The following is a 20,524-nucleotide window of genomic DNA, read 5'->3' as shown; positions in this document are numbered from 1 at the left end:
AAATTCAAAACATTTAAATTTTAAACTTTTAGATTAAAAATAAACTTTTTTTATTCGGATTGGTTGTATTTTCAGATAAATAATTTGTTTTATTTGTTATTTTCTGATAAAAGTTAAACTGTTATGTAAGTTTTATTTCTATTTTCAATCCACTTGATAGAAAGAACAATTTGGTCGTATTTTACATTACGCAGGCCGAGTGTAGTCAATAATTTTTAAGGATTATATAATTAGCGAATAAGTAGATAAGTCCATTATGAAAAGGGATAATAAAGCTAAACCCTACAAATTTGAAGGAATTTAAAAACTTAATTACTCAAGCCAGATTTCCCGCACGGTACTGACGAGTCCCAAATAGGACGAAACCGGTCCACCGTTGTAATTTCTGGCTATTTAATTTAATTTAATTTAGTTTTTCACTCGAAGATCTATTTGGTACGAGCTTATAGTAAGTTTTTAAATTTCTTCAAATTTGTAGGGTTTAGCTTTATTATCCCTTTTCATAATGAACTTATCTACTTATTCGCTAATTATATAATCCTTTACAATGCAGTCCATAGGTGGCTTTTTTTAACTTAACATTGCGAATAATTTTTAAGAGCTATTAAAATGAATTTTTATGATACTTCTAGTATACCCTAGCCATCAAAATTACAACTTTCCTGCAAGTCTTAAAAATGTAAGCCCTCCACTATGACTAAAACCTTGGACCCGGCTTGAAAACTGAACTAAAATTAAACTCCCCACTTACGTACATGCTGATGAAATTGGCGCCGTCAGCAATATTCCTGGAAATTAGCGTCGAAATGTTTGAAGAAGCGACGCGTAGTTAAGTAGCTCTTAGCAAATTATAGCGCGAGTGTTTCCTCTATTTAACAGCAGGGGGCGCGCGTCTGTTTAATGTATCGGAAGAAAATTAACAGGCTCCCAACTGGCCCTTTAAAGTCTTTATAATCAAGTTTTAAAAGATCCCCCAAGAAACCCCAGAAGACAATATTCGTCCGGCGTATTGGGCTTAATCAACGCATTTCCTAAGCCTATCGACTTCCATTTTACGTGCGCGGCTAGACTTAAGAAATGCGTTGGAAGAGCTTGATACGTTTGAAGTTTTCGTCTACCTTAACCTCTGATTTACACGAACATTATGTACATTAGCAAGAATCTATTCGGGTTAACGGAGAATATCTAAGGGCGAATGTAGCGTCAATTTGCATGATTCCCGGGATCGGGTGCGGAACACGTATTCTCTGCTCGACTAAAATATTCTTAAACAACTAACCTTGTAAGTGATCGTAGTAAAGACGATAATGAAATTAAGAGCTAAGTTGAGCACTCTTTGTGATATCGTTAGGTCGAGCTAACGTTGCAGGCCAAGTCTTCTATTCTTTGAAAGCGTTTATAAATTATCTTTAAAGTGTTCCTAAAATCTACGAATTCTACGTTTTTGCCAATGTTTTCGTTTTACGGTTGTTACAAATAGAACCATTTTGTTGAACGGATCCGGCGATAAATATTCGTTAGTTTTAAGAAATTAATTTTGTAAACAGATTAAAGTACCAAAAATAACAGACATTTACACAATATTTTATCTAAATTATATAAACAAAGAATTTCTATAGTCCTTACAAATGCGAACTTATTTTGAAATACCTAGCATGACAGATGACAGGGTTTTCAGTGTTACGATGCAAATTTTTTCTGGTCATGATATGCATTTGTGTTATGCAAGTTTTGTCATAATTTGTGCAAATTTCTCTCTCAATATATAAAAAATTGTCACAATGCATGCTATTTTTATATGCAATATATGCAGGTTTTTATGTAACGAATTGTTTTCACAATAAACGAATTGTTTTCACGATATACGAATTGTTTTGACAATATACGAATTGTTTTCACGATATACGAATTGTTTTCACGATATACGAATTGTTTTCACGATATACGAATTGTTTTCACGATATACGAATTGTTTTCACGATATACGAATTGTTTTCACGATATACGAATTGTTTTCACGATATACGAATTGTTTTCACAATATACGAATTGTTTTCACAATATACGAATTGTTTTCACGATATACGAATGGTTTTCACGATATACGAATTGTTTTGACAATATACGAATTGTTTTCACGATATACGAATTGTTTTCACGATATACGAATTGTTTTCACGATATACGAATTGTTTTCACGATATACGAATTGTTTTAACGATATATGAATTGTTTTCACGATATACGAATTGTTTTCACAATATACGAATTGTTTTCACGATATACGAATTGTTTTCACGATATACGAATTGTTTTCACGATATACGAATTGTTTTCACGATATACGAATTGTTTTCACAATAAACGAATTGTTTTCACGATATACGAATTGTTTTGACAATATACGAATTGTTTTCACGATATACGAATTGTTTTCACGATATACGAATTGTTTTCACAATAAACGAATTGTTTTCACGATATACGAATTGTTTTGACAATATACGAATTGTTTTGACGATATACGAATTGTTTTGACGATATACGATTTGTTTTCACGATATACGAATTGTTTTCACGATATACGAATTGTTTTCACGATATACGAATTGTTTTCACGATATACGAATTGTTTTAACGATATATGAATTGTTTTCACGATATACGAATTGTTTTCACAATATACGAATTGTTTTCACAATATACGAATTGTTTTCACGATATACGAATTGTTTTCACGATATACGAATTGTTTTCACGATATACGAATTGTTTTCACAATAAACGAATTGTTTTCACGATATACGAAATGTTTTCACGATATACGAAATGTTTTCACGATATACGAATTGTTTTCATGATATACGAATTGTTTTAACGATATATGAATTGTTTTCACGATATACGAATTGTTTTCACAATATACGAATTGTTTTCACAATATACGAATTGTTTTCACGATATACGAATTGTTTTCACGATATACGAATTGTTTTCACGATATACGAATTGTTTTCACAATAAACGAATTGTTTTCACGATATACGAATTGTTTTGACAATATACGAATTGTTTTCACGATATACGAATTGTTTTCACGATATACGAATTGTTTTGACAATATACGAATTGTTTTCACGATATACGAATTGTTTTCACGATATACGAATTGTTTTCACGATATACGAATTGTTTTCACGATATACGAATTGTTTTCACGATATACGAATTGTTTTCACGATATACGAATTGTTTTCACGATATACGAATTGTTTTCACAATAAACGAATTGTTTTCACAATAAACGAATTGTTTTCACAATAAACGAATTGTTTTCACGATATACGAATTGTTTTCACAATAAACGAATTGTTTTCACGATATACGAATTGTTTTCACGATATACGAAATGTTTTCACGATATACGAATTGTTTTCACGATATACGAATTGTTTTCACAATATACGAATTGTTTTCACGATATGAATTGTTTTCACGATATACGAATTGTTTTCACGATATACGAATTGTTTTCACGATATACGAATTGTTTTCACGATATCCGAATTTTTCTAAATATATGAATTTTCTAAATATATAAATTTTCTAAATATATGAATTTTCTAAATATGTGCATTTTCTAAATATATGAATTTTCTAAATATATGAATTTTTCACGATATATTAATTTTTACGATATATGAATTTCTCTAAATATATGCATTTCTCTAAATATGTAAATTTCTCTTAATATATGAATTTTTCGAAATATATGAATTTCTCTAAATATATTAATTTTTTTAAATATATTAATTTTTTAAAAATATATGAATTTTTCGAAATATATAAAATATTCACAATATATGAATTTTTCGAAATATATGAAATTTTCACAATATATGAATTTTTCGAAATATATGAAATTTTCATAACATATGCATTTTTTCTCAATATATTGTGTGTTATATTATATTGTTTATTATATTATATTGTTTATTATATTATATTGTTTATTATATTATATTGTTTATTATATTATATTGTTTATTATATTATATTGTTTGTCACATTATATTGTTTTTCATAATGTACGGTTTTTCACGATATATTGTTTGTCACAATATAATACGTTTTTGCCTTGTCATAAACGATGGAAATTTTATACGCTAATAAATATTTCTTGTCATTACGAGATGTTAAAAATGCCTAAAAATTCGAAGCTCAATTGTAAATACGAAATATATTTCTCATACGAAACAAAGCGTACAACGCGTATCCACACATAAATAACGTCTAAAGCCGAAACATCACTGACAAGAGAGTATAAAAGAGTGGAAAATTGAACCAGCAGAAAAGGCACGGTAAAGACCTTTTCGTCAGCGGATCGTTGATTTGGACAAATATTTCGAGGTCTCCTTTTCTCTATTAGTTTTTACGACTGTTTGAAAAGCCGCGGTCCAAAGCCTACTCGCGCTATCTTCCCAGTTCTTCTTAACAAAATTCTTCCGCTTGTAGCTAAGGTTGAAGTAAAGGCAAAGGGGGGAGGCTCTGAAATGGGGCTGGGGTGAACGGGGTTAAAATTGAGCCGCTAACTCGTCGGCGGCGGGCAACGAGCCCATCATCATTTTCAGGATCAGAAAACTCTCTCCCGTTCTTTGGGCGGCCGCCGAACGGTGATGACTTTCTCAGATACTTCCGTCCTCTTTTCCAAAATGACAACGTTCAAAAACAAGAAGGACGCGCGAGACATAATACGCTTCACGCACCCGGACAAAAATTTTGCTAAAGTCGGCCATTTTCGGTTGGCTCTAAGAGTGTAAAAATATGGGCACGCTCAAAATTTGAACAGTAGTACCAGGAAACCAACATTTGTACACACTTGGAAGGTCTATTTTTGGTTGGCTCTAAGAGTGGAAAAAAGGGCACGCTCAAAATTTGAACAGTAGCACCAGGAAACCAATATTTGTACACACTTTGAAGGTCTATTTTTGGTTGGCTCCAAGAGTGGAAAAAAGGGCACGCTCAAAATTTGAACAGTAGCACCAGGAAACCAATATTTGTACACACTTTGAAGGTCTATTTTTGGTTGGCTCTAAGAGTGGAAAAAAGGGCACGCTCAAAATTTGAACAGTAGCACCAGGAAACCAATATTTGTACACACTTTGAAGGTCTATTTTTGGTTGGCTCCAAGAGTGGAAAAAAGGGCACGCTCAAAATTTGAACAGTAGCACCAGGAAACCAATATTTATACACACTTTGAAGGTCTATTTTTGGTTGGCTCCAAGAGTGGAAAAAAGGGCACGCTCAAAATTTGAACAGTAGCACCTGGAAACTATATTTGTACACACTTGGAAGGTCTAATGAAGTCTAATTTGGTCCGGATTATTATCGTAGAAACGGGCGTGGTTTACAGCGGAGATTTCGTTCGCGACGTACTTATCTAGACTCGGTTACTAGTCGACATTAAGCCTAGCCTCGAATAGAAGTTGATTTACCACCTTCACTGTTTATATTCTTCCAGATATTTTCTGAAATTTAAAACAAGATACTTAAGCTACATTTTGACCCAAAAGGCGGGGCATAAAAGTACCCCTCGCGTTGATTGGCTCGTTTCTAAATTTGACAATAACTTAAATAACAGTAATATTTTTATATGGGATATGTAATTATCATTTGGCTATTTTGAATTGTAGCTTCCTTTGCTATTAATAGATGGCAGCACGCTCTCCAGTAAAGTCGTTTTTCGAAGAACGGGATAGATTCATTGCCATCTCTAATAACAAGGGCCTTATCATAATACATGTATAAATGATTGAGCCAACAGTTGCTTTAAACCCCACCCGTTTCTATACAGCAGTAAGGCGCCAAATGATCCTTAGACATTCCAAATTCTTAGGTATATGGTATCGTGGTACTACTAGATGGAAACACAGGTTATAGGCGTATTTTTAACTTATTTTGGAAACAGTCGCCACTTTTTTGAAACCGAAACGTTATTACGAAATTTCAATAACTCCTGGAAGAAGTAAGTAATACTTACTGTTGAGAAAAACAGAGATAAAAGAGGTGGCAATAACATCATCATCTTTTAGTCGTTTCTACGACAGCAGCAACATCGTAATATGTAACTTTCATAACCCACATATGGGGTAGGGTAAAAAGAGAATCAAGTCAAGGGAAAAAACCAACAAAAGAAAAGTAAAAAAAATGAGCCGCAATTATTTCTTGACCCAGGCTTCTTTAATATTGTTTTAAAAGTTTGACCATCAAGCGGTCCAACGGGTTTAAAGGTCTAGTGACCCGCTGTGCCGGATCAACTGACCGCGACTAGTGTCCGTCGTGTACATAAAAGACGTTTCGAAGGTTAACGACGCCGTGGATCTGTAGCGGAAGCTATTTTAGCCATCTTGTAATGGAAGCCGAAGCTTTATCAGCCTTAACTGGGATTCTTTCTCGTCGCTGACCAGTACACGCCCACATCGTGACGTCTCGGGTTTTGTTAATGACGTCAGAGAACGGCCCTTCAGTCCGATGGTACGCCAGGGTTAAGCGTTTAAAGATAATTTATGACTGTGCGAAATAATGTCAGAAGTTTATTAATCCTTTCTTAGAAAGGTAAGTATCCAATTTTTACACTATGTATCCTCTATTACGTCACACTTTAATTGTTTTTTTCCTCTTGTCGATTGTTAAATAAAAAAAGGATAATTTGATTACGTAGTGCCATGTATCAACTATCAAGAAGAGTAATGATTAACTTGGATTCTAACTATTATACCAGTGGCCCAGTGGGTATATTATGTTGATAAGAGTTCTTTCGAGAATAGCAAGATTTCTTACTATTTGGCCAACTTTACTTTAAGTACGAATTTCCTCGCTGTTTTGGGGACCGTAAAGGCTTGGTCACCCTTATATTAAATAGAGGAGGTTTTATTGGTACTAAATATATTTTTGCTTTCATCAAAGAAGCCGTTTTGAAACATTAGTGTGCTATACCGTTCAAATTATTGAAGAGTGTCTCTTAATGTTTCAAATTAAATGGTTTCTTTTCGCCTGTTCTCGGACTAAAAGTGTACTCTTTTTACCCTAAAACGTTTTATTCGCCTGCTCCGGGGATGATAATTACTCTGCCCCATAAACTATTCGCTTGTTCCGGAGTATTAGGGATACTCTTTTACTCCTTCTGAAAAGGAAGTGTAAAATAGAAAATCGGATTTTGTCGTCTGCTAGCCAAAATTTGTCTGCTAAAAAGGCAACAGGCAGCCATTTTGGAAAAACTTTTTAATCCGATTCGAACTAGTCGCCACCACAGTATCGGAGTAAAATGACGTCATAGCCTTACTCTTCTTACCCTACTCCGAAATCCCGGAACAAGCCAAAAGAAACCACCTACTAGTGCTTCAAATTATAGAGCAGTGCCTTTTAGTGTTTCCAGGGCCGTGCTTAGAGGTATCGCGGCCGCGGGCGAAATGCATGGGCGAAACTGGGTGTAGGCTGTAGCGGTATAAACATCCCTATGGGAAAATTTTAGCGGCCCTAGGCGACCGCCCTGCTCGCCACGCCCTAAGCACCGCCCTGAGTGTTTCAAATTAAAGAGCAGTGTCTTTTAGTGTTTCCAATTATAACGGAGCGTCTTTTGGTGTTTCAGATTATAGAGCAGCGACTTTTAGTGTTTCAGATTATAGAGCAGCGACTTTTAGTGTTTCAAATTATAAAGCAGTGTGTTTTAGTGTTTCAAATTATAGAGCGGTGTGTTTTAGTGTTTCAAATTATAGAGCGGTGTGTTTTAGTGTTTCAAATTATAGAGCGGCGTGTTTTAGTATTTCAAATTATAGAGCGGTGTGTTTTAGTGTTTCAAATTATAGAGCAGTGTCTTTTAGTGTTTCAAATTATAGAGCAGTGTCTTTTAGTGTTTCAAATTATAGAGAAGTGCCTTTTAGTGTTTCAAATTATAGAGCAATGTCTTTAAGTGTTTGAAATTATAGAGCAGTGTCTTTTAGTGATTAAAATTATAGTGCAGTGTCTTTTAGTGATTAAAATTATAGAGCAGTGTCTTTTAGTGATTAAAATTATAGAGCAGTGTCTTTTAGTGATTAAAATTATAGAGCAGTGTCTTTTAGTTTTTGAAATTATAAAGCAGCGTCTTTTGGTGTTTCAAATTATAGTGCAGTGCCTTTTAGTGTTTCAAATTATAGTGCAGTGCCTTTTAGTGTTTCAAATTATAGAGCAATGTCTTTTAGTGTTTTAAATTATAGAGCAGTGTCTTTTAGTGATTAAAATTATAGAGCAGTGTCTTTTAGTGATTAAAATTATAGAGCAGTGTCTTTTAGTGATTAAAATTATAGAGCAGTGTCTTTTAGTGATTAAAATTATAGAGCAGTGTCTTTTAGTGATTAAAATTATAGAGCAGTGTCTTTTAGTTTTTGAAATTATAAAGCAGCGTCTTTTGGTGTTTCAAATTATAGTGCAGTGTCTTTTAGTGTTTCAAATTATAGAGCAGTGCCTTTTAGTGTTTCAAATTATAGAGCAGTGTCTTTTAGTGATTAAAATTATAGAGCAGTGTCTTTTAGTGATTAAAATTATAGAGCAGTGTCTTTTAGTGTTTCAAATTATAGAGCAGTGCCTTTTAGTGTTTCAAATTATAGTGCAGTGCTTTTTAGTGTTTCAAATTATAGTGCAGTGCCTTTTAGTGTTTCAAATTATAGAGCAGCGTCTTTTGGTGTTTCAAATTATAGTGCAGTGCCTTTTAGTGTTTCAAATTATAGAGCAGTGCCTTTTAGTGTTTCAAATTATAGAGCAGTGTCTTTTAGTGATTAAAATTATAGAGCAGTGTGTTTTAGTGTTTGAAATTATAAAGCAGTGTCTTTTAGTTTTTGAAATTATAAAGCAGCGTCTTTTGGTGTTTCAAATTATAGTGCAGTGCCTTTTAGTGTTTCAAATTATAAAGCAGTGTCTTAGAGTTTTTGAAATTATAAAGCAGCGTCTTTTGGTGTTTCAAATTATAAAGCAGTGTCTTTTAGCGTTTCAAATAAAAAAGTAATTTCTTTTAGTGTTTCAAATTATAAAGCAGTGCGTTAGGGCTTTTCAGATTATAAAGATGTATCTGATAGCGTTTAAAATTTTAAAAGAATGCTTTTTTAATGTTTGAAATTATGAAGGAGTGTTTTTAGCGTTTAGGTAAATAATGGAGTGCATCTCAGCATTTAACATTATAAAGCAGTGTGTTTTAATTTAAAAATTTATAATTACTATTCAACAAAAAACTTAGCCAACTCCGTAATCGCGTTAGAAATAAAATAATCTTACCGTGTTTGCAAAAAATTGCTTCTTTAATATCACCCTTAAATATCACCGCTCGTCAGCGCCATCTATTATCAGGCTGCGACCCCAGATAAACCGTAAAAATTTCGCGCGTTTTCAAAACAATGGCTTAATCCTCCGACGCATCGTAAAACGCGCAAACAAAAACAGTCGAGGCTTCGATAAGCCCCCTTTTACGACACACGGAAGTAACGCCCAATTTTTAAAAACCTTTTTTCTCCTCCTTTTTTCGACTAAACGCGTCTAAACCCATCCCGAGCGAAATTTGTCTTTCGCCTAACTCGCCGGCCTCCTCCTAGATGGCGCTCGGCTCGTTCATTTCCTCCCTGGCGGCAGACAATGGAAGCTCGCAGGATGCCCCGGACGATTTGTTCTCTAATTATCCTTTCCCGCCATTTTCGCTAATTGGGATTAAAGCAAGACAATTAAAAAAGGGAGGGGGGGGGGGAAGGAACGTAAAGGGAAAAGCAAAGGCCTAAATGAGCCGAAGTTTATTTAATGAACGATAACAAGAAAAGTTTGGCGGGGTGCCGGGAGGCTCGGCGGCGGGGGCCACCGGAGTTTGTTGGCATCGAATTTTGTCTCTGAGGCCAAGGCCTACTATCGATTGAACGCGATTTTAAATCTAGTGACGCGAAGCCGAATCCTTGGTTACGAGGTTACGACGCTCAAACGCCCGCGGAAGACTTTGGAATGTTTTTTTTTTTCTTTTTATGTTACTTTGGCTCTTCCAGCCTGATTCGGAATCTTCGCTTTCGTCCACTGTCTAGCGACCAAAGTTTTGAGATTTTTTTTTAATATTTCCGATTTTGATTTGCGGTTTTTTTGAAATATTTATTACGAGGGTTTACTCTATAAGGTTTTGTCGATAGATGGCGCCAATCGGAATGAAGTGTGAATAATCTTCACCTTTTAACTTTAAAGCTTAATTTACACTAATGAGTGCTAGGCGCGAAATTCACACCGGGACGTACAAAGTGGGAACTGTGCTTTAGTAAAGTCTTTCGCGCATGAAAACGCAGGAATTAGACAAATGTATAGAGGTGTGCAAATACCATTTTTTGGGGATCGAATCGAATATCAAAAATTTTTTTCAAGGCACGTCAAATACCAAATCGAATATTTATAACGTCAAATAATTTGGTCGTATATTTTTAGAGCAACATTTTAAGCCAGTTAACTGATAAAATACCAAATAGTATTTCGAATACTAAATAATTCGACGTATTAGGTTTTGAAATAACCAAATAGTTTGCATATTTGTCAAAAAAATAAAAAGTAATTGAAATCATTGTTCATTTTACTTGCAATAGTAAAATACTAAACCAAATGTATAATTTATATTTTATTTTATTTTATTTTATTTTATTTAATAAATTTAAACTATAAAACTGAACTTTTTCAAAGAAAATTTTTAAAACAAAATTTAAAATACACATTTTGAAAGTTTAACTACCCCAGGTCCAAGTCAGCTAGCGATTTTTATTCTTTAGTAACTACTAACTACAATTAAAATCAAAGGATCTGCTATATTTTTCATGCTTTGCAAACACTTCATTAAAAATTTCGAGTTTTTAAATATATGTAAAACACGAAGGAGCAGATATTTTATTACAAATAAAAAATAATATTTTATTTAATTTATAATAATTTTAAACCAATAATTTAGTGAACTCAAAAATTCAAAACTGAAAAATCCAAAAAGTTACTTACTTCAACCTTTCTCCCAGTTATTAGTTTTGTTTTGAACTTGGTTTAAGTTTTACATCCTAGAAAGAAGGTAGCTAATTAAATATTGAACTTATTAATTACCATGGTAAAGTATACTAAAAAAACAATGAAACTGGAGAAGATCACACGGTATAAATTAATTATCTGGAGACGTTTAGAGCCGTGGCCCTTTATCAATCCACTATTTTTTTAAAGTGGAATGATAAAGGGCCACGGCTCGAAACGTCTCCAAATAATAAATGTATACCGTGTGATCTTCTCCAGTTTCATTGTTTTTTTAGCTAATTAAACGTGTAATCACCAGCATCGAATTAAGCCCTTTATTTTCGTATCAATGTAAACAGCGCTGTAATATCCTAACACGGCTACTACCTTGTAAAAACAAACCCAATAAAAAGGTTGACCCACATAATCATAAAAGCGTGAACGGCCTCGGACGAAAGAGCAAAATGTTACTGTTAACAACTTGATTGAATTCACAACGCTCCGGTCTCGTTTGGCTCGCTTCTTGCCACTTCGACGCCGAGCCTCTTTTATCGAATATACAAAACCAAAATAAGACGCCGCTGCTTCGAGGAGAGCGTCCCTGCTTATCACTTTTTCGCCCTTTGAAAGGGACTGTGCCAATACACTCTTTTACGCGCGTCTTTCCCCCCATCTAGGACCCTCCCACGATTTGCTCCACAGGCAGCTGCCATAGACGTACTGCACGTAGCTCTACCGTGGAAAGTTCTTTCCCCCAAAACCCGTTCTCTCACGTGTAGCACGGTAATGGCGACTCCCATGAAATACGCGCGTAAAAGAATCTATAGCGCTCTTCCGATTCTCTATTTGGTTACAATGCTCGCCCCCCCCCTCCCGAGGATAATAGAGACTCGAAATTCCCAAAAAGAGGATTTAATGAAAAGACTTCAGCTTCGTTACTTTCCCTATTATTGTTTCTCACCGTTTCATAAATAGCAAAATGCATTTTTCATTTGGTTTTTTTTCGGGTGGTTGATGATTTATTAATGGAGGATTTTTTGGTATTTTTGGTTATATTCGAGATGGCAAGAGCTTATAAAATTAAACTTTAAATAGATATGGCGTATTGCGGAGTTTCATCAATAGTCGTTTTAATATAATAATCCGTGATTTTTCATAAAGTTAATTCGCGATTTTTCATAGAAATAAACCAAGATTTCTCACAGAAATAATCGAAGATTTTTCATAAAGGTAATCCGAGATGTTTCATAAAGATAACCCGAGATTTTTAGTAAAGATAATCAGCAATTTTTCATAAAGATAACAAGTAAATCTTCATAAAGATAACCTGCAATTCTTCATAGAAATAATTCGTGATTTTTCATAAAGTTAATCCGTGAATTTTCATAAAGATAATCCGAGATTTGTCATACAGATAATCCGCAATTTTTCTTAAAATTCCTCAAAGTTTTTTTCATTACAATTATCAACGATTTTTCATAGAAATAAACGGTAATTTTTTATAGAAATAATCCATGATTTTTCCTGAAAATAATAAGTGTTTTTTTATAAAGATTATCAACGATTTTTTATAAAGATATCCGTGATTTTTCATAAAATTAATTATTATTTTTTTTCATAGAAACAATAACGATATTCCATAGAAATAATCCCTAATTTTTCATAGAAATAATCGTAATTTTGCATAAAGATAAACCGTGATTTTTCATAAATAGAATCAACGATATTTTATAAAATATTCCGCAAGTTTTCTTAAAATACTTTGAATCAATATTTGCATCGCACAGTTACTTCCTAGATGCTTCTTCGAAGATAATGAGTTTCCATTAATATTTCTATTACTCTCCCGGCTTGTGAGACGGATTTATTCTTATTGTAACTCTGATATTTGTACAAAGGAGGATTTGAAGCATTAGCTTTAGAAGGAACACTTGAAAGTTTGGTCTCGACGGTCCCTCTTTAGGCACCACACTAGGGCATTCAATTGAGACTCAAGTACCCTTTGTGGATACAAGAGCTAATACTTGACTTTCAAAGGCAGCAACTCTAGTATCGCAAATATTTGAGACATTAATGGAATAGAAATAATAAATAAAATATTTTTAATTAATTATTCCAACAATAATGCAATAAAAAATACTTTGCCTTATTTTCACAGTTGGGTAAAAACCACATAAAAACATGCTAACGTGTTATTTTACAGATAATCCTTTACAAAATTAATATTTTATCAGTTTACGGTACACAGAATGAAGAAAAATGTATTGAAAGAGTTGATTTGAAAGTGATAAAATATGCAAATCAATTTGCAGAAAAGTGAGGAAGATGATCAAAAATATATATAATTAAATCTAAAACCATTTCCATATCTGTTCCATGGTAGATTCGATAGCTCTGTAGCGAGAGTTAGACTTTGGCTTATCAGAGTATTTTATCAGTTTCTTAGAACTTAATTGTAAAAACTACCAAATGAACTTCCCAAACGAAAACTTTGGGTAGTTCTGAATTATAGAACTACTCAAATACGACAGAGCTAACCACTAAAATAGGACCCGTGAAAAAGCTGAAAAAGCAAAATTTTCCCCCACCCACGAGCTTGTTTTTTTTAGAGCAAACTTATGTTGTCGGAAAAAGACATTAGACACCAAGCTAACCGACGAGCTTGTTTTTTTAGAGCAAACGTATGGTGTCGGCCAAAGACCTTAGTCACCAAGCCCACCGAAGAATGTTTTAGAGCAAACTTATGGTGTCGGCCAAAGACCTCAGACACTAAGACCACCCACGAGCTTGTTTTTTTAGAGGAAACTTATGGTGTCGGCCAAAGACCTCAGACACTAAGACCACACAAGAGCTTGTTTTTTTAGAGGAAACTTATGGTGTCGGCCAAAGACCTCAGACACTAAGACCACCCACGAGCTTGTTTTTTTAGAGGAAACTTATGGTGTCGGCCAATGACCTTAGACACCAAGCCCACCGACGAGCTTGTTTTACTGTCGACTAACTATTAGGAACCACCTCGTAAAAAAATATACTACGTTTCATGGAAAGAAGATAATAATATAAATTTAAAGTTGTAATGCTAATTTTCTATATTTATTATCTACCGTAGACAGTTTTATAGCGATCAAATATGTCTTTGTGATAATAATTTTAATAGAGAGGTTGAGCCTTTGCCAGAAAACGTGAACAGGGATCTTGTAGGATTGTCGATAGAGGTCGGTGACGGTTAATCATTATCCATGATTAAATTGATTTTTTTCGGGGGAAAAATGTAAACAAAGAAATTTTCCGGTTAATATTTCGGAAAATGATTAAAAAACATGTATTATTTGTAAAATTAGAGCTTTTTATCGAAAAAAACGTCGTTTTTCCGATTAATTTTACAAATTTATCAAAAAATTAATCGTATAATACAGAAATATAAATTACTTGATCAAAAAGTTTTACGAATAATTTTGATAGCTTTTTCTATTGAATAAAAGTTAACCATCCCCGACCTCTAATTGTCGACGTACCTTTGTGTGTACAGCCTGCACCTTATTAAAGTTTTCCCTAAACGTTTTCGAGACATTTTCTGACGCTGGCTTAACCTGTTTATTGCCTACGTTTTAATTTCGATAATTTGGGCAGGATATGTTAAAAAGGGCCTTGTCATACTGGGGTAGGTACATTTGTTCGAATTTCAATCGTCCGAACGGTGGAACAAATGTTCGAATTTCATTCGTCCGAACCGTCGAAATAACAAATGTTTCAATTGTTCGAATTGGGCAACTTGTTTGTAAAATCACTTGTCCGAATTCTGTCACTAAATTAGTATTTCTTATTGCTGGGAATTGCGTTGAATGTTGTGGATATTTTAGGTTAGGTTAGGTTAGGTTCACGTTAATGTTACTATTTTCTTATATTAACAATATTAAAAAAAACAATTCCTAATGTTCGAAAAAACGGACAAACTATTATTCGAACAAATCAAATTCGCCAGTAAAGTTAACATAAATTGAACGTCTAAATCACCAACAAAAGTTGTGGTAAATGTTTCGGGCAAATGAAATACGTTTTCGGACATACGATCCTGTTTTCCAGCATTCGGACAAATGATCATTCGGACATTTGTACCACCGTTCTAACGAATTAAATTCGAACAAATGTACCCAAATCGTCATACTACCTTAGTTGAATAAAGTAAATTGGAATATTTAAGCTTTTCTTACCAGTCAATTTATTTTACCTTTTACTTACTTGGCCAATTATCTGAGCGCGTTATCATGGTTTCAAAAGACTACTGCTAATATGGTTGACTGTTACAAGGAAATATAGTTTGGAAAACTTCCTTAAATGCAGTAGTAAAACAACAAATATACGGAGAATATATTTCTTTCCTGGAATTTATAGAAGCAGGTTTTATTTATTGGTAGCCAAAAGCATCAGATATTTCTCAAATGAAGAACACTTTGTCGACGAACAACACTTTCTTCCAGGGATTGACTATTTTGCTGAATTTCTGAACTGTCTGAACTTTTTGACTATTTTGCTGAATGAATTCAGAAATTCTGCAAAATAGTCCATCTCTTTCTTCGAGGCTTCTTATAGCTAGCTCTAACGAATTTGTCCAAGCTCAAAAGAAAAAGGTTTTGTGTTTTATAAAAGCATTTGTGCACTTCTGTTTACTGTTAATTTTTTATTTCAACGTATGGTTACTAAAATACTAATGTATCCGTGATATCTTCTATTGACCATTCTTTGGTTTACAGTCATATGAAAGCCGAAAGCTTAAAAACAACCATGCAAATACAATTTTGAATTTTTTGACCAAAACATTTAGACCAAAGCTGTCTTGTCATTACAGCCTGTTTCTTACTAGTGTCTTCACAACACAATGTAGCAAGCACCAAGGGTAAACTATGTTTATTAAAAGTAAAAAAGAACTATCCATATTTAAATATAAATTGCTTACCGAACTAAGATACTATAGTTATACAGGGCCGGATTAAGGTGGGGGGGGCAGAGGGGCCAATTTTCCCCGGGCGCCATCCAAATAGGGGCGCTGAAGAAATCTTGTTATACCCATAGCAAATTCGAAAACACAAAAACATCTAAAAATAAAATTTACCCGTTTGAAATTTGAATAATGGCATTGTTACACACTTTATTTTAGCGCGAGAAAGTCTTTTTTAAAAGTTAGTTTTAGTGACTGAGAGGGAAGAAGTTAGCCCCGTTTTGATTATAGTCTAGTATAACAGCAAGTCGCGTGGAGGCGATAATGTTCCAACACCCAGCACCATCCACGGCAATCGTGTCTCTCCTCGGGTTTTACTTCCTTACTGTTAGTGATGTAATCTGGGAATCGTCTACTCGTCGCTGTAAATGTTAGCCCTTATTGTATTTTGATTGTTTTTTACTCAACTTTTTATAACAGTTAATGTTATAATATAGAGGGTAATTGTTGGTTATTTGGATTTGGATTTGCAAATGTAAGTAAACTTTAAATCATAATTTAAAAAGCAGTGACGGCTTAAGAAGGCTGGGTCCAAGGGGGGGCGGCAGTGTTTTGTGACACCCCCCAGGACCGTGCAGAAGTTTTCACGTCCGTCTTCTTCAAGTTTAATCGTTCTGATTTGTACCCCCCCCCTCGAGCTTCTCCGATGGCACCCCTGGCTACCCTGGTACCCGGGGCGGACCGCCCCCCGCCGCCACTGTTAAGAAGGTTTATTTAATTCCGAGCTCAACCTAAACTTTTTACTGTAATTTTTAAATATATCGCGTGTTAAATGGGCATTCAATATTTATTAGGTAATTGTTAAGTTAATTACGGTTATTGGACATTAAGATCGGTAACGAGTAATACAGTTTCAGTGAGTCAACAGACAACAGTCAGATAATGGGAAGTGGTATACACAAAATATACAGGGTCTTTTTTTTTGCTCGGAAAAGTGTTTTTTTTTCAAAAACTATTTATAGTACCGATTTCAAATTTGGAAGGTCAATTCTCTATACCGGGGGACATCAGTTTGAGAAATTTGAGCGTTTTCGGTAATGTTTTTCACCAATTTTGAAAAATTATTTTTCGACCACTAGGTGCGAGATAAAAAATTTCTATTATAAAGTTGTAGGCCGTCATCGAAAACCCTTAAAAATTGTTCACTCGACGAAAAACAATTTATTTATCAGTGAAAATTCGAGCTTGAAAAATTTACAAGTTGGTGAAGCCAAATTACGATTGTTTGAAACGATAATTGAAACCGAATTACCTAATCCAGTTGAAACTTTGGTTAAAAAAACGACCGGATTTAAAAAACACGAGGTTATAGGTCAATCCTAAACATGCATTGGGTATTTAAAGGAAAACTTTGGGAGATTATTATCAGTGTTTGATAATATTTCGAACAATGCCTCGTTATTCAGTAGCTGAGCGTGCCGAGATAGTTGCCATTTACTATGGAGAAGCAGCGCAAAACCTTAGAAGAGTGACTGAAATCTTCGCAGAAAGACATCCAAATGGAGCACCATCTGTAAATACAGTAAGACGAGCAATTCACGATTTCAATCAATTTGGTAACTTGCAACCTAGGTTTCGCGGATTGGGTCAACCGGATTTAGACTTCGAGAACAATGTACTCGCGTACTTTGTGGCATATCCTCGTCACAGTTGCGCTAACGCCGCTGCTGATTTGGGTTGTTCTGCAAATCGTGTGTGGAAAATTCTTCGTAAGAATCGCTATCACCCATACAGAGCTACGCTCCACCAAGGACTAATTGACGGAGACCATCAAAGACGTTATGAATTTAGCAACTGGTTACTAAATGCTGTCCAAGAAGATAGACAATTTTTGCGCCATGTTTTGTTCTCCGACGAAGCGTCATTTTCTAGAGATGGGCCCTTTAATCATCAAAACAGCCATCTTTGGTCTGACATCAACCCACATTGGGGTTTTGAATATCATCACCAGGTTCAATTTGAACGGGTCAATGTTTGGGTTGGACTTGTTGGAAACCGTTTGATTGGTCCCTTTTTCCTGCCGACGAACCTCAACGGCCAAAGGTATTTACATTTTCTACAGAACGAACTGAGTGACGCAATCGACGACCTTCCATTGGCTGAAAGACGTCAGTTGTGGTTTCAGCAAGATGGCGCCCCTCCGCATTTTTCCCGGCAAGTAACTGAGCACCTCAACAACGAGTTTCCTGAAAGGTGGATAGGGAGAAATGGTCCAGTGCATTGGCCAGCAAGGTCACCTGACCTAACACCGCTGGATTATTTTCTCTGGGGATTCGTTAAAGCAAAGGTATACGCCACGCCCATTGAAACTAGGGAGGAACTCATTAGACGAATAATCAGTGCTTGCCGAGACGTCACACCAGAAATGGTAGAGAAAGCGTTTGAGAACTTAATTGTCCGCGCACAAACCTGTGTTGCAGCCAATGGTGATATTATTGAAAATGTTTTGTAAAAATTTATGTGAATAAAATATCTGCATTTAAAAACCAAACGTGTACATTTTTTCAAGTATGAAAACTCTACTACGTTTGTATTAGACTTGTTCCCTTTTCAATTATTGTTTCAAACAATCGTAATTTGGCTTCACCAACTTGTAAATTTTTCAAGCTCGAATTTTCACTGATAAATAAGTTGTTTTTCGTCGAGTGAACAATTTTTAAGGGTTTTCGATGACGGCCTACAACTTTATAATAGAAATTTTTTATCTCGCACCTAGTGGTCGAAAAATAATTTTTCAAAATTGGTGAAAAACATTACCGAAAACGCTCAAATTTCTCAAACTGATGTCCCCCGTTATAGAGAATTGACCTTCCAAATTTGAAATCGGTACTATAAATAGTTTTTGAAAAAAAACACTTTTCCGAGCAAAAAAAAAGACCCTGTATATCAATGTATTTTTATTTAAAAAAATATATTATCTTTATTATACCAAGAAATATTTTTAGGAAATAATGAGAGACATTCTACGGTTTTCTACCTTTGCCTTTTTACCGAATTCTTCGACTACTACCTTAGGTTTCCAATTGTGCCGAATTTGTATTAACTCAAGGTAGGTATGTCAGGATTGTATAAAGGACTGCAGGGGCGTATTCGGGGTTAAGCTGAGTATACCAATTACGTGCCGTGTTCGGCACATTCTCTTAACCTCATTGGAAATTGTGCCGCCGATTGCACCAAACTCTCCACAGATTTTTTCATATTTCTTCATGCCATCTACGTTTTCTTTTCGGCATCAACACATCGATGGGAAATACTTAAAAATCATTTGATGACTAAACCCCAATCTAAAATTGTAAAATCTCTTTCGGAAACAAGAAGGTCTGCTAGAGACGATGCTTGCGAAGCCCTTTTTTACAGTTACAATCAAATTAAAAACGCTCTAGATGAAATACGCGAGGACGACTCGCAAAAAGCCGCAGTTCGACATGAAGTTAAAACCCTAAGAGAAAAATTATCTTCATTGGAAATAGCCTTTACGCTTATATTCTGGACCCCAGCTTTAAAAAGATTTAACGGGAGTAATAAGATTTTACAATCCGAAAAAGTGGAACTCTTAACGGTTGTCAACGTTTATAAATCTTTAGAAGACTTTGTAAGTTCAACATGAGAAAATTTTTATCAATTTCAAAAAGAAGCTGAAGCTCTTACGAAGAGACTAACCGAGGTGATAATCACCGATTTTGTTGAAACTAGGTGGGTATGTAGACCTTATGGTAACATGAAATTTCACCAAGGGAAAAGTTCCAATGGACATTAGTTTCGCCATGGCAACCGAAAATGTTTTTGACAACACAGTACGTATATTTTCTCATTGAAAATAACATGGGAATCTGAGCGCTTCTAAGGGTTCCCCCTGTGAAAATTTTCAAAACCAAAAAAATAGATAAAAATTGACAAATTAATTTAATTTTATGATATTTTGATGCATTTTGGTCAATTTGATGAAATTTGATCGGAATCAGTAAAAATGCGAAATATAAAAATAAAAATTTGTATGTACCAACTAATCGCCAAATCGACGGAAATAAATGAATTTGATCAAAATTAATAAAATATAATTTAGTTGTTTGAATTTGATCAAAATTAATAATTTTAATTAGAATTATTATTATTATTTTTTAGAAGTGCTCAGATTCCCATGTCATTTTCAATGGGAAAATATACATACTGTGTTGTCAAAAACATTTTCGGTTGCCATGGCAAAACTAATGTCCATTGCAATATTTCCCTTGGTGAATTTTTTTGTTACCATAAGGTCTACGTACCTACCTAGTTTCAACAAAATCGGTGATTATCACCTCGGGTAGTCTCCTCGTTAGTGAAAATGTAAATATAAATGGGAATCAGGACGGAAAATAACTCGGAAAAAAGCCCACGATGAAGGATCAGCGAAAGACGCCGAATTAAGTGGAAAAGATAAGATGCGAATCGAAACATTTTATGTCATTATTGATAAGTTAAAAAGTGAACTCCATAAACGAGGAGATTGTT

This window comes from Leiobunum rupestre, chromosome 1 (genome assembly GCF_980474605.1).
Source record: "Leiobunum rupestre chromosome 1, qqLeiRupe1.1.hap1, whole genome shotgun sequence".
NCBI lineage: Eukaryota > Metazoa > Arthropoda > Arachnida > Opiliones > Sclerosomatidae > Leiobunum > Leiobunum rupestre.
This window is presented reverse-complemented; position numbering follows the sequence as displayed.